Genomic DNA, 12,478 nt, shown 5'->3' on the forward strand with positions numbered 1-12,478 from the left:
GTGGGTGGGGACCACATGTGCCACATGAGGATGGCACGCCCCACCCATTGGATTCTCTTTTTGTTTCTTTATGTTCAAGAAATTTGTATTATAGAAAGTATGTTTTAAGGGATATGGTCAGTTTGGGTATATAGTAAACATTGATCCTATCTTATTTAAATATGGTAGCATATATTAACTTGATAATATTTGACATATTCTTATGGAATATTATGGAATAAATGAGATGGAAGATGCTACTTTATAGAATAAACAATATTTTATTAAATTTAATTTATTTGAATATATTGATGGGAAAATGGTTTAACAAAATGGTGATAATGGTTCATGCACTTTCTATAATGTTGATAGCCCATCTATGAAATGGATGACTTAGATCTCTCACCCCACAATTACCTTGATCAACAGTTCATATTTAGTTTCAAGAAAAAAACAAACTATGAGAAACCTTAAATAAACCATAAACCTAAAATTCACTATAAATAGGGGTGCTCTCCCCCTATCTGGATCCACATCTTTCTCTCCTATAAACTCTCTCTCTCCTCCCTAGGGGCCATGCCCCTCTCTCTCCTCTCAAGCTTTCTCTCTCTAACCCTCTCTCTCTCTCTCCTAAGACCCATAGGGGACACGCCCCAACCCTAGGTCTCATTCTCTCTCTCGCTCTTGACCTAAAGATATTAAGGGTCGGGAAAATTAGGGTTTGAGCCTAATTATTTTAGAGTTAGGATTTTGTAGAGATTTAAGGGTGGTTACCTAGTTTGGTCGAAATTAGTTTTCTTGATTCGAGATTGAAGCTAGACTGCTGATCCCGCACCATTGGATGTGGTGACTCGGTGTGGGGTGTAATAAATTCGGTTGATGTAATCTCTAGCATATTCTCTTTTACTTTCTTGCTCTTTTATTTTATATTATCAAGCATAGTATTAAGTTGTAAAAATGATATCAAGTGGTTGAGTTTTATTTTATTGTTGTGCTGCTTTATTTTGAAATATTTATTGATTGTAAAAAGACCATCTGTAAGTGATCCTTTTGTCAAAATACAAAAGGGGTGATTATTATCATTAAAAAAAAAGAATTGCATTCCTTGACAAAAAGATCACATAGGTCTTTCTTTCATTGGTATCAAAGCAAGTTTTACTTAATTGCCATTAGGAGTATTTTTTTTTTTTTTTTTCTTCTTTGCTTAAGAATAGAAAAAGTATGGCTGCTCGTACTTTCATCTCAGAGATTCTGAAAGTCAAAAAGTTTGATGGGACCAACTTTGCTTCATGGAAAACAAAAATCAAATTTGTGCTTTATGAGGATAACTTGCATGAGAAGCTCTTTGGGGATTGACTTCGTCGTCCAATTGACGACTCATCTTAAGAAATCAAAGATGAGTACACCAATTGGAAGAAGAGGAATCTGAGACGTAAACAGATTCTTTTATTTGCCATGACTAACTCATATGCTTCTGAGTATGAGTCAATCTATACTGCAAGTGAGATTTATGATAAACTTGAGAGAGAGTATGCTGAACCCTCTCTTATGAAGCAAACCATGGCTATGAGGATGTATAATGAGTTAAAGATGACAGAAGATACCGAATTTACAGATCATTTGCACGTCTTTCGCGTGCTAGTCAGAGAGCTAGAAGACACAAGCATGAAACACAATGAATTTATGTAAGTGATTCATCTTATGAATTTATTTCCTAATTCATGGGAGACCTTCATATCTTTCATCTCAGCTAGAAGGAAAGTACCAAAACTAGAAGAGCTCATCACTACAATCAAAGTAGAAAAGGAAATGAAAAATTCAAGGCAACCACTGACAACAACTCCAAGAGAAGCTGTGCATATGGTAAAATCTCCACCTTCTTTTAAATTTAAGAAAGGAAATAAAAGAAACAATTTTGAAAAGAAAAGAGATTTCAAAAGGAGAGATTTTGGAAATAAGGGAGCAAAGAGAGAGACTCGAACTTGCTTTATTTGCAAGAAGATAGGCCACATAGCCAATAGTTTTAGGTTCAACAAATCTGGAGGGACCATCAAGGAATTGACATATGTGGTTTTTGAGTCTATGCTGGTTGATCCCAAGGGAACTTCTTGGTGTCTTGACTCAGGGGCTATGGCCCATGTCACAAACATCAATGATGGTTTCCATTCTTTGACTCCCATGGGGCCAGGACAACAACATATTTACATAGGAGGAAATCAAAAGACTGATGTACTTGGAGTTAGAGATTTCGACCTAAAACTGAAGAGTGAGAGCACCTTGATCCTGAAACAAGCACTTTATGCTCTTGATATAAGAAAGTGTTTGGTTTCGGTTCCTAAGATGTCTATGACTGGATTCATTACCACTTTCATTAGGGAGAAAGTGGTGGTCAAGAAGGAAAAAGATGTGATCATGACTGGACGACTTGTAGATAGGCTATTTACTATTGAAATAAAAGAGAATGTTACTTATGTCTCGTCCCCTAATGAATTAGATGCTACCCTATGATATATGAGATTAGGACACATTAATATCAAATGAATGGAAAGATTGAAAAAGGATGGGATTTTTCAAAATTATAAAGGAGATTTATCGAAAGTGTGCGAGTCTTGTGTGCAAGAAAAACTAATAAGAAAAAATACCACAAGGGTAAAAATAACTATTAGCATATTAGAAATCATTCATAGTGACTTATATGGACATATGAATGTGACAAACAAAAGTAGAAAAAGATATTTTATCTCATTTATTGATGACCATTCGCGATTTGGCCATGTGTACCTTATTCAAACAAAATCAGAAGCCCTAAAAAATTCAAAGAATATAAGGCCGAGGTAGAGAATCAAACTAACCTGAAAATCAAAGTTCTTAGAACCGATAGAAGGGGGGAATATTTATCTGACATTTTCAAAGAACTCTGCGTTGAAAATGGAATTATCCATCCATACACCATGCCTTATATTCCCGAACAAAATGGTGTAGTTGAGAGACGAAATAAGACCTTAGTTAAAATGGTAAGGAGTATAATGATGCATATAATTTTCTCATTAGACTTTTGGGGAGAAGCCGTGTTGACGACATGCTATATCCTTAATCAGACTCCCACAAAAGCTGCCCCATTTACTTCTTACGAAATTTTCACAGGTTGTACTCCCTTCCTTGAAGACCTGAGAGTTTGGGGTTGCTCAGCCTATGTTCTTATCCCACATCAAAATAAGACCAAATTGCAATCCAAAACTGTCAAAACCATTTTCATTGGTTACCCAGGTCATGGTAAAGGGTATCGATTCTACAACCTTGAAATATGAACGGTTAATGAAAGCCGCGATGTTCACTTATTCGACGAAGAGTTCCTTGAAGCAAGGGAGAGTAGAAAACAAGCCAACTTTTATAAGGAGGCTAAAAACAAAGATGTAATTGGAGACTCTGAATCTGAAACTTTTAAACCAACCTAACCTAAACCTGAACTCCCTAAAGAAGTGAACCTTTACCTGAACCAAGACGAAGGAACCGAGTCAGTAGACCACCTCTATACCTAGAATAATTTGTCTACCTTGGGGAACAGTTTGATAGGGTTGGGAAAGATCCAGATTCAAAACTTAAAACTTACTGTGAAGTCTTGACCTGTCCTGAAGGGAATACTGGGTAGAAGCCTTGAAAGATGAGTATGCTTCCATAAACCAAAACCATGTATGAGAATTAATACCTCTACCTCAAAAGCGTAAGGCCATTGGTTGTAAGTGGATTTTCAAGAAAAAGTTGAACTCTGAAGGGAAAATAAAGAAATACAAAGCTAGGTTGGTTGCAACAGGTTTTACCCTAAAAGGAATGATAGATTATGAGAAAACCATTTCCCCTGTTGTTAAATTTCCATCCATCCAAATCCTTATAGCTATAACAGCCTATTTTGACTTTGAGGTTCATTAAATAGATGTCAAAACTGCCTTTTTAAATAGAAATTTAGAAGAAGAAATTTACATTACCCAACCAGATGGATTTGATAAAAAAGAGAAAGAGAACCTAGCGTGCAAACTTAATAGATTCCTTTATGGCCTAAAACAAGTATCACGACAGTGGTGCATAAAATTCCAAGAGACCCTTGCTCTTGCGGGGTTCTCTACAAATAATGAGGATTATTGCATATATCAAGTGTGAGTGATGTGGTCGTTATATCGTTATATGTGGATGATATGCTAATTGTTAGTAGCTCAATTGCACTAGTAGTAGAGACGAAAAATTTCATTGCATAGCACTTCGATATGAAGGATCTCGGAGAAGCTTTATATGTGTTGGGCATCAAGATAATAAGAAACAAGAGAGAGAAGACTATCCAACTTTCCCAAGCAGCGTACTGTAAGAGGCTACTAGAAGGTTTGATATGAGTATGTGTAAGCCCATGTCTACCCCTATTGACAAAAAGACGAAGCTTAATAATAAAATGTGTCATACCAAAGACATGGATAAAAGAGCCATAGAGAAAGTGACGTACATGAGCACAGTTGGGTTCCTTATGTACGCCATGACAGGAACAAGGTCTTGTCCTTCGTCATGAGTCTAGTGAGCTGTTCAATCAAGGAGATGAGCATTGGAAAGCAGTTAAAAGAATTATCAGATATTTACAAGGGACCATGAACTATGTGCTCACATACAAAGGGGGAATTGAAATAGCAATAGAGGAATATTCAGATGCAAGCTATCTCACGGATCTAGATGATGCGAAGTTTACATTTGGGTATGTGTTTATGCTTGGAGGAGGTGCGGTTTCTTGGAAGTCAAAGAAACAAGATATTGTGGCTCTGTTCACCATAGAATCCGAGTATGTGGCATTTTGTTTAGTAGCCAAGAAGGCCGTGAGGATTAAGAAGTTTCTGAATAAACTTAATTTTCATCTTTTACGTTGTGAGGTAGTGCAAATTTTCTGCGACAACACGGCGGCTATTTGTGTCTCTAAGGAGCCTCGGTTTCACAAGAATTCCAAGCATATCAAGCCATACTTCTATCACCTAAGAAATGAGGTGAGATTGAAAGAGATCGAGATCAGCTACATATCTACATATTTGATGATTGCAGGCCTTCTAACTAAGGGAATTGTCCCTAATGTTTTTGTAAGACATGTGAGAGAGATGGGGATGAGAGAAAGTGAGGAAAAGATAATGTAAGGCCTTCAAAGGCAAGTGGAAGATGTTGGGCCTTTAAAGGCCTTATGCATGTGTAATGAAAAACATTTATTATAGTGGAACATAAACTCAGCGGGAGTGTGATCCCTCGAGGATCATATTAAACAAATGATGTTTGCTGATATTGGACTGTGCTTGACGATTTAAGCCAATCGGATGGAAAACCCCAGGTACCTGGGCATAAAGAATAAACCGAGAAAGGTTTTGGGTTAACCCTAGATGAGGTTGGAGCTTATGCCTGGATGAGTGAGCCGAAAGACTGTGTGACCCTTGTGTGTGATGGTAGGCCTACAAAGACGGGGGCCAAATTCTCATCCATGTTCCATCACATAACACTCATATCGCGATAGGTCGTTCGGGAAAGCCAGTTATCCATATTTAAGTGAAGCGTATGCATGTGCGAGATAGATACCCCTATGCACCATAAAGCTGCGGGCGCATCAGGTCGTGGTGACCTTGACTCGCTTCTAGGGGAGGATCTGTAATCTACAGACTGGGATTGTGAACCTTTTGCTCTTCGGCCAGACTTTGGTTACCCACTAATGAGCCCCTGCTTAGACTGTGGGTCATGATAAATACTAGGTCGGTTTGATAGTGTGGTCTGTAGTCTATAGTTGAAGTTGGAGTACCCCATGATCGTTAATAGAATTCCTAAACCATATAGATCCACTTCTCATCATATTAATTTAATTGTGTTCATTTTATTATAGAAATTATTTTAGATTTAATTATTTGAATTTTTATAAATCTTTTAATATTTTATTTGTGATTTTTGGACTTATAAAAATAAAGTTATTAATTTTACAAATTTATAAAAATTCAAATAAAAGTTTTAAGATTTGTTTTTGTTATTTTTAAATTACATGGGGGCCCACCATGTGGCATGTGGGTGGGGACCACATGTGCCACATGAGGGTGGCATGCCGCACCCATTGGATTCCCTTTTGGTTTATTTATGTGCAAGAAATTTGTATTATAGAAAGTATGTTTTAAGGGATATGGTTAGTTTGGGTATATAGTAAACATTGACTCTATATCTAACCGGGCGATTACCGGTCAGAACGCTCGGTGTTTCTAACAAGACATAAACACGGGTACGTGCATTAGAAGGCGTAAAGATATGAACATGGCTCTGCTCTTTAGACAAAACAACTATGGTACCAAGTTATCAGTTCTGGACAGCTCATCGAACCAATAAACCAAGGTGTGAAATGCACTGAGCCTCGCAGGCAAGCGCAACTCCCTCTTACGTCTCGTCTGATTTGATTTGATGCAGGAAAGATAAATCGCTTCCCTCTGAACTCCCCCTTACCATATGAGATAGCTCAAGACCAGGACTCGACTTTAACAAAGCGTGGTTCATCATTCCGCAAACTACAATCCTTGCTGCCCTATGGTTCATTTGGCTAGCCTATTAGAACTACCATCCCTCTGCTCTGAACTCAAAATGACCATCATCTTCAGGGTGATTAAAAACAATACTCTCTTATACTCTACCATCGATGTTTAAGCAAATTTTCGAGATATGGTTCACTCAAACTGCTTACCCTTGGACATGAACTACCAATGAAGATGAGGCCAGATCCCTCCATGGGTTCTGCCTCATTCCAGACTACTCTTTACATGAAGCCCTGAACCACCTACACACTTGACATCAGCGACTCATTGAAGGAGGTGCCCGCAATGTAGTATGACGGTGCACACTGACAATTGACCCTGTGGGCACTGCGACTTGTTTCGGACCAAATTTCGGACCTTCTGAAGATGGAAGTTACTATCCAACAGTGTTCAAACAATCGACTAGGCCGAGGTAGAGGTGATTTACTCAAGGCCAGTCCGAGTAACTCTCCCAAGTTCATCTCTTTTTTTTATTTTGTTTTTTTTAATGAAATGATGATAAAATCAAATATATATTGTATGACCGCCACAATCCATTAGTTAGGAACTAATTTATGTCGTGGTTTTAGAGCTCCAGTCCCTGAACTTTTTTAAAAACTTGGAAGAAAACGGATGTTTCTGAAAGTTCTTGAGAGGTCTGGGGCTCCATTTGCTTGGGTGTGAACTTATTTTAAAACCTCAAAAGAAAAAGAACGGTTTTGAAAGTTGTGAGAAAAAGGTGTATTATCACGGGATTTGAACCTACGCAGGGTCGACCTGTATGTGTGAGTACGAACCAAAAAAATTTAGCTGATGTGATTAAGATTTGAAGTATTAATGTAATTAAACTAAAAAAAAAAATTTGTTGTACCAACTACTCGGCCAAAACTCGTCTCGTCTCACTCATACGGAAAGTCCGAGTTTTAGATCGCTGCCATCCAATTTTCATAACGACGAAGTAATGTTCAAAAAACATTTTAACAGTGAATTGGGCACTAGCCAAGCAAGGATCACATAGAATGAAACTTGAAACCCCTTTTCCCAACTTTTAGTTCAGGAGTCTATTTTGTGGAGTCAATCTGTAAATGGAATAACCTACTAAATATGTACGTCAATTTTTTTATATGCATTAATGAGAAATACAGTTATAAAAAAGAAGAAGAAAAAAACAACTTTTCCATTTCCACATGAGTTAGTAAGGAAACCAGTTTATCGACCTTTCCTTGTTCTTGTATGGTGTATACTAAACTAATCATCCTAACGACCAAACATTTCCTTCTCCTTTTGATGCAAATAAAAAAAAAAAATTTTATTTTTATATTTTTTTAGGATTTAGAAAATATATCATTTGAATTTTTAGTTTTCTTTAGCATTATTCTGGTCTCTTTTTTAAATTGTAGAGATTAGGGGTAGAATTTGAAATTTAATTTTCTTTTTTGAGAAAAGATCGATATCAATAGGGATTAACATGGTTGGATTGGTTATGATATGTTAGACTAATTTTTAAGAAATAAAGGAGGAATAGAGTTTAGTTTGTTATTTTCATTTATTATTCTTTATAAGTTTTATTTAAAGGGAAAATGTCCCTTCTTCGTAGAGAGAGTGATTGAAGAATAAAAAAAGAGTTTCATCTTGTGAAAATATCTTGGGGTGGACCCCTTGCATATCTAGAGAGGGAATAATCTTTCAATCCTTATCAATATTATATTTTTTTGGTTTATTATTTTTCTCCCTGCAAAGAAGATCCAGTCATCACAATGTCACCGGAACCTAATCCTGATTCCGGTGATGGCATGTGACAAATTTTGGAAAATCTAACCAGTCATAGAAGATGATCAAAACGAAGTGCGTGAAATGAATCAATTGCAATGATTGGAAAACACCATTCTTTAAGAAGAGGGCACTTGCAACTATGAAGATCCAAACCAAGTTATATTACAGAGTTGAATCTAATTCCACGGCGGATTTGAGGTACTGATCCTAAATGCAATGATGGAATCATGATACAAAAAATATGATCTTAAGAACATCTGCACAATCTTGGTATAAGGTCGATCTTTCTACGGTTTATGAGGAACTTGAAAAAGAAGTCAAATTTAAGCTTGAGATCCCAATGTTTTCCTTCGAACTCTAACAATCAAAGAAAGTGCACATTCAAATAGTATCGAGAAATGAGGTTTCAATATTGAAAAACTTTGTGATTGCCTTAAAATATATTTTCATCTTTAATTATAAAATTTAAAGCTTCAAAAATAATATAGATTGAGCAAATGTATAAAAACTTGAAAATTTTGAAAATTGAGAGTCCAAAAAGGCATTACAAGATGCACTATTTCTAAATTTAAAATCTATTTATTTATCATGTCCATGCATCTTGAGGTCGAGATGATCAATTTGAGAATATTTGGGCATCAAAACAACCTATTCTAATCAAAATTTTGAGGTGTGCTCTAATTTGATTGTTTAGAGCCTCACACTTATATAAAGTTTTTCCTTGGTTTATTGAAGATAAAGTACTGAAAAGATTGATGGGTTAAAGTTTTTCCTTAGTTTATTGAAGATAAAGTACTGAAAAGATTGATGGGGCTACACCATCGATTGATCTTTGAAGGATGTAAGCTCAATGTTAAGTTTATCCCAACTTCAGGAAAATGATGCAAACAAAAAAAATATTTATATATATATATATATATATATATATATATATATATATATAAAATTTAAATTTTTAGTTTCCGTTAGGGATATTCTTGTATTTCTTTAGTTGTAGAGATTTAAGGAGTAGAATTTAAAAATTAATTTTTTTATTTTTAAAAAAAGATGATATGGATAAGGATTAGCATGGTTAGGTTGGTTAATATATGTTAGACTTGTTTTTAAGCAATAAAGGAGAAATAGAGTTCAATTTGTTGTTTTTATTTATTATTCTTTAGAAATTTGTATTTAAAAGGAATAAATCCCTTCTTTACAAAAGAGTGATTGAAAAATAAAGAAAAAAAAATTAATCGTCTGAAAAGATCTTAGGGTGAACTTCCTTGCAGACGTAAAGAGGGTATAATTTCTCAATTCATTTCTAACTTATTTTTTTCTTGTCGTGTATTATTTTTCACCTTGCATCACCTTTTGGGGGTAAAGAAAGCTAAGAACCCCAACAAAAAATTTCAAATTGAAATTCTATAGTTCCTCATGAACAATCAGATTCATCCGATAAGGTTATCCAGTAAACAATTTTCTCATGAAAATTAAAGCGTAGTTCAAAAATCGAGAAAATCCATGAGAGGTTTTCACTATGGTGGTACGTCCACAAAGACAGTTTTCTTTGGTAAGGTCAGCATGGTCGCTCTCTCACTTTAAACTAGTGTCTCAACAGTGGACCCAAAATATCACTTCTGGGCCTGTACTCGGACCCGTATCTGACGGGTCTAAACATATAGTAACCAGATCCATACTTGAGAGGGTACGAAAGATCCAGGATCCGCACCCGGACCCTTTCTTATGCCTCATTTAATGGATTCAAGTGGGATTAATGTTGCCCATAAAGAGAGAAAGAAGGGTACGTAAGAGAGAAGAGGTGGGATTAATGCCGCCATGGGGAGAGAAAGAGGAAGGTTACATAATTAATGAAGGAGAGAAAGGTGAATTAATGAAGGCGAGAGACATAATTAACGAGGGAGAGAACTGATTAGCATGTATCGAGAGAAAGGATGAGTGTCACTGTACACTAGAGAGAGAGAGAGAGAGGGGACCCAAGGTCCAAGGAAAAGCCATTACTGTTTTTAGGAGTAACAATGTAATTGTATAGAGCCCAGGCTCTACACTACCTGTTGGAGAAGTACGGTTTTAAGGCTGAAAAGTTTTGTGATAGCCTTAAATTATATTTTCATCTTTAGTTATAAAATTTAAAAAATATTGTAAAACGAGCGGATCTCTGAACACTTGAAAATCTTGAGAATTGATGGTCCAAAAATGTATTATAAGATGCACTATTTCCAAAAGTTGAAATCCATTTTTTTACTCATGTCCATGCATCTTGATGTCGAGATGATCAATTTGATGATATTTTGGGATCCAAACAACCTCTTCTGGTGAAAGTTTTGGGGTAAGATCTAATTTGATTGTTTAGAGCCTAGGATCTATATAAACTTTTCCCTCTCTTTAATAACTATTTTTAGGCTGGCACTGCATGGATTAATCCCACGTCAAATAGTTGTATAGAATCCCTTGAGTATAAGCTCTATAAAATGGGCATCGGAACTTAGAGATAGTTTAAAAAATCAAATCATATAAAATAATAAAATAGTTTTATTAAAACTAAAGTTAAATTAAATATAACTAGATTTTGATGGATGAGGCCCAAATATAGATTTTCTGTCTTAATGTAAAAAGACACTATTTTGAGAATTATATTTATATTCATGTAAATAAATATAATTCAGCATATGTTTTCAAAATGTATATTAAAAAGCCTTGAGACTTGCCGTATTTGTCTCATACATTCAGCATATTTTTCAAATTTTCTATTGATATTACAGATTAGAAAATAGATCATCTAGAAACCATTCAAATCTTTTTCGTTGCATGATCATTTTGTTCCATACCTTTCTACTATGGATTATAATCCCTCAATTGTGAATTTAGTATTGTGATATTATTATGCCTTAAGATGAAGATTACCTTCGTGGATCAATAACGAGACAAATCATACCCTATGCTTTTGCTGCTTGATTGCTTAGAGAGAGATAGTGCAGAGCTGCTTTGAAGAGAGAGAGAGTGCAGAGCTGCTTTGAAGAGAGAGAGAGGGCATATTAATAGCCCTTTTTTTGTTGCTGATAATGTAGTATCTTTGATGTAATTTGCTTATGTTATGAATAAATTTTAAATTTTGTCAAAAAAAAAATAGAGATATTTAGATGAGAGAGAAATGACAAATATATTGGAGCTTATGGATTTGGAGAGTAGAGAGAGATAAAAGACAGAATCACACGGCCTTGAGAGTAGAGATGAGATTTTTTATTTTAAATATCAAAGGATAGTAACAATAGAGATAGGTATTTTTGTTTTTGAATAACAATCTACCATCATCAGTTAAAAAAAAAAAAAAAAACCTCAAAAAGAAAGATAATGAAAATAAATCCTACCATTCCATATCTCATTTGAAAATAAAATATGCAAAATTACAAAATCTTGGCAAATTTTTCAAAGAAGGGTTCACCATAATCGATATATTCATCTTAAATAACATTAATAGTTTCCCATAATAATACTATATAAGCCGATGTCCATCCAGTTTCAGTTTTGGAACATAATGATACTATCCAAAAAAATTAGATAGGTAATTCAATTTATCCATGAACAAAATCCTATGATTCTTTTATCCAAAATTTCACTACAAAAAATCAGAAGAATAACATGAAGTGTATGTAATAACCATCAAAATTCCTAATATACACTTAACTCAACTTCTTGCGTCAAATAGCCAAATTAATTTAAAAACTAAAAAGCCATCAATGAACAAAATTTTAAGTTTCTTTTATGCAAAATTTAACTACAAAAAAACAGAAGAATAACATGAAAAGCATGCAATAACTATCAAATTCCTAACATATACTTAACTCAACTTCTTACTTCAAATAGCCAAAACATTGATTAAAAAACTAAAAAGCTATTACTTCCTTAATCCAAATAACAAACTAAAAACCATAAATCAATAAATTTATGAAAATCACGCATAAACAGAGAGAGAGAAATGAAGCTCACCTTGTTGAGAGGTTGAGAAGGACATGTGAAACTATTTTGAAAGGTTGAGAGTGGCACGTGAAACTATTTTGAGAGGTTGAGAGAGTTCTATTTATAAGACTTATAAACTTAATTAGGATAGAAGTCTTAACAAAGCGTGAGATATGAAATCTCACTCTTAATATGATAGAGATATTTTAGGTGAAGAA

This window comes from Amborella trichopoda, chromosome 8 (genome assembly GCF_054954075.1).
Source record: "Amborella trichopoda isolate Santa Cruz 75 chromosome 8, AtrichopodaSantaCruz75HAP2 v2.0, whole genome shotgun sequence".
In the NCBI taxonomy this organism is placed as follows: Eukaryota; Viridiplantae; Streptophyta; class Magnoliopsida; order Amborellales; family Amborellaceae; genus Amborella; species Amborella trichopoda.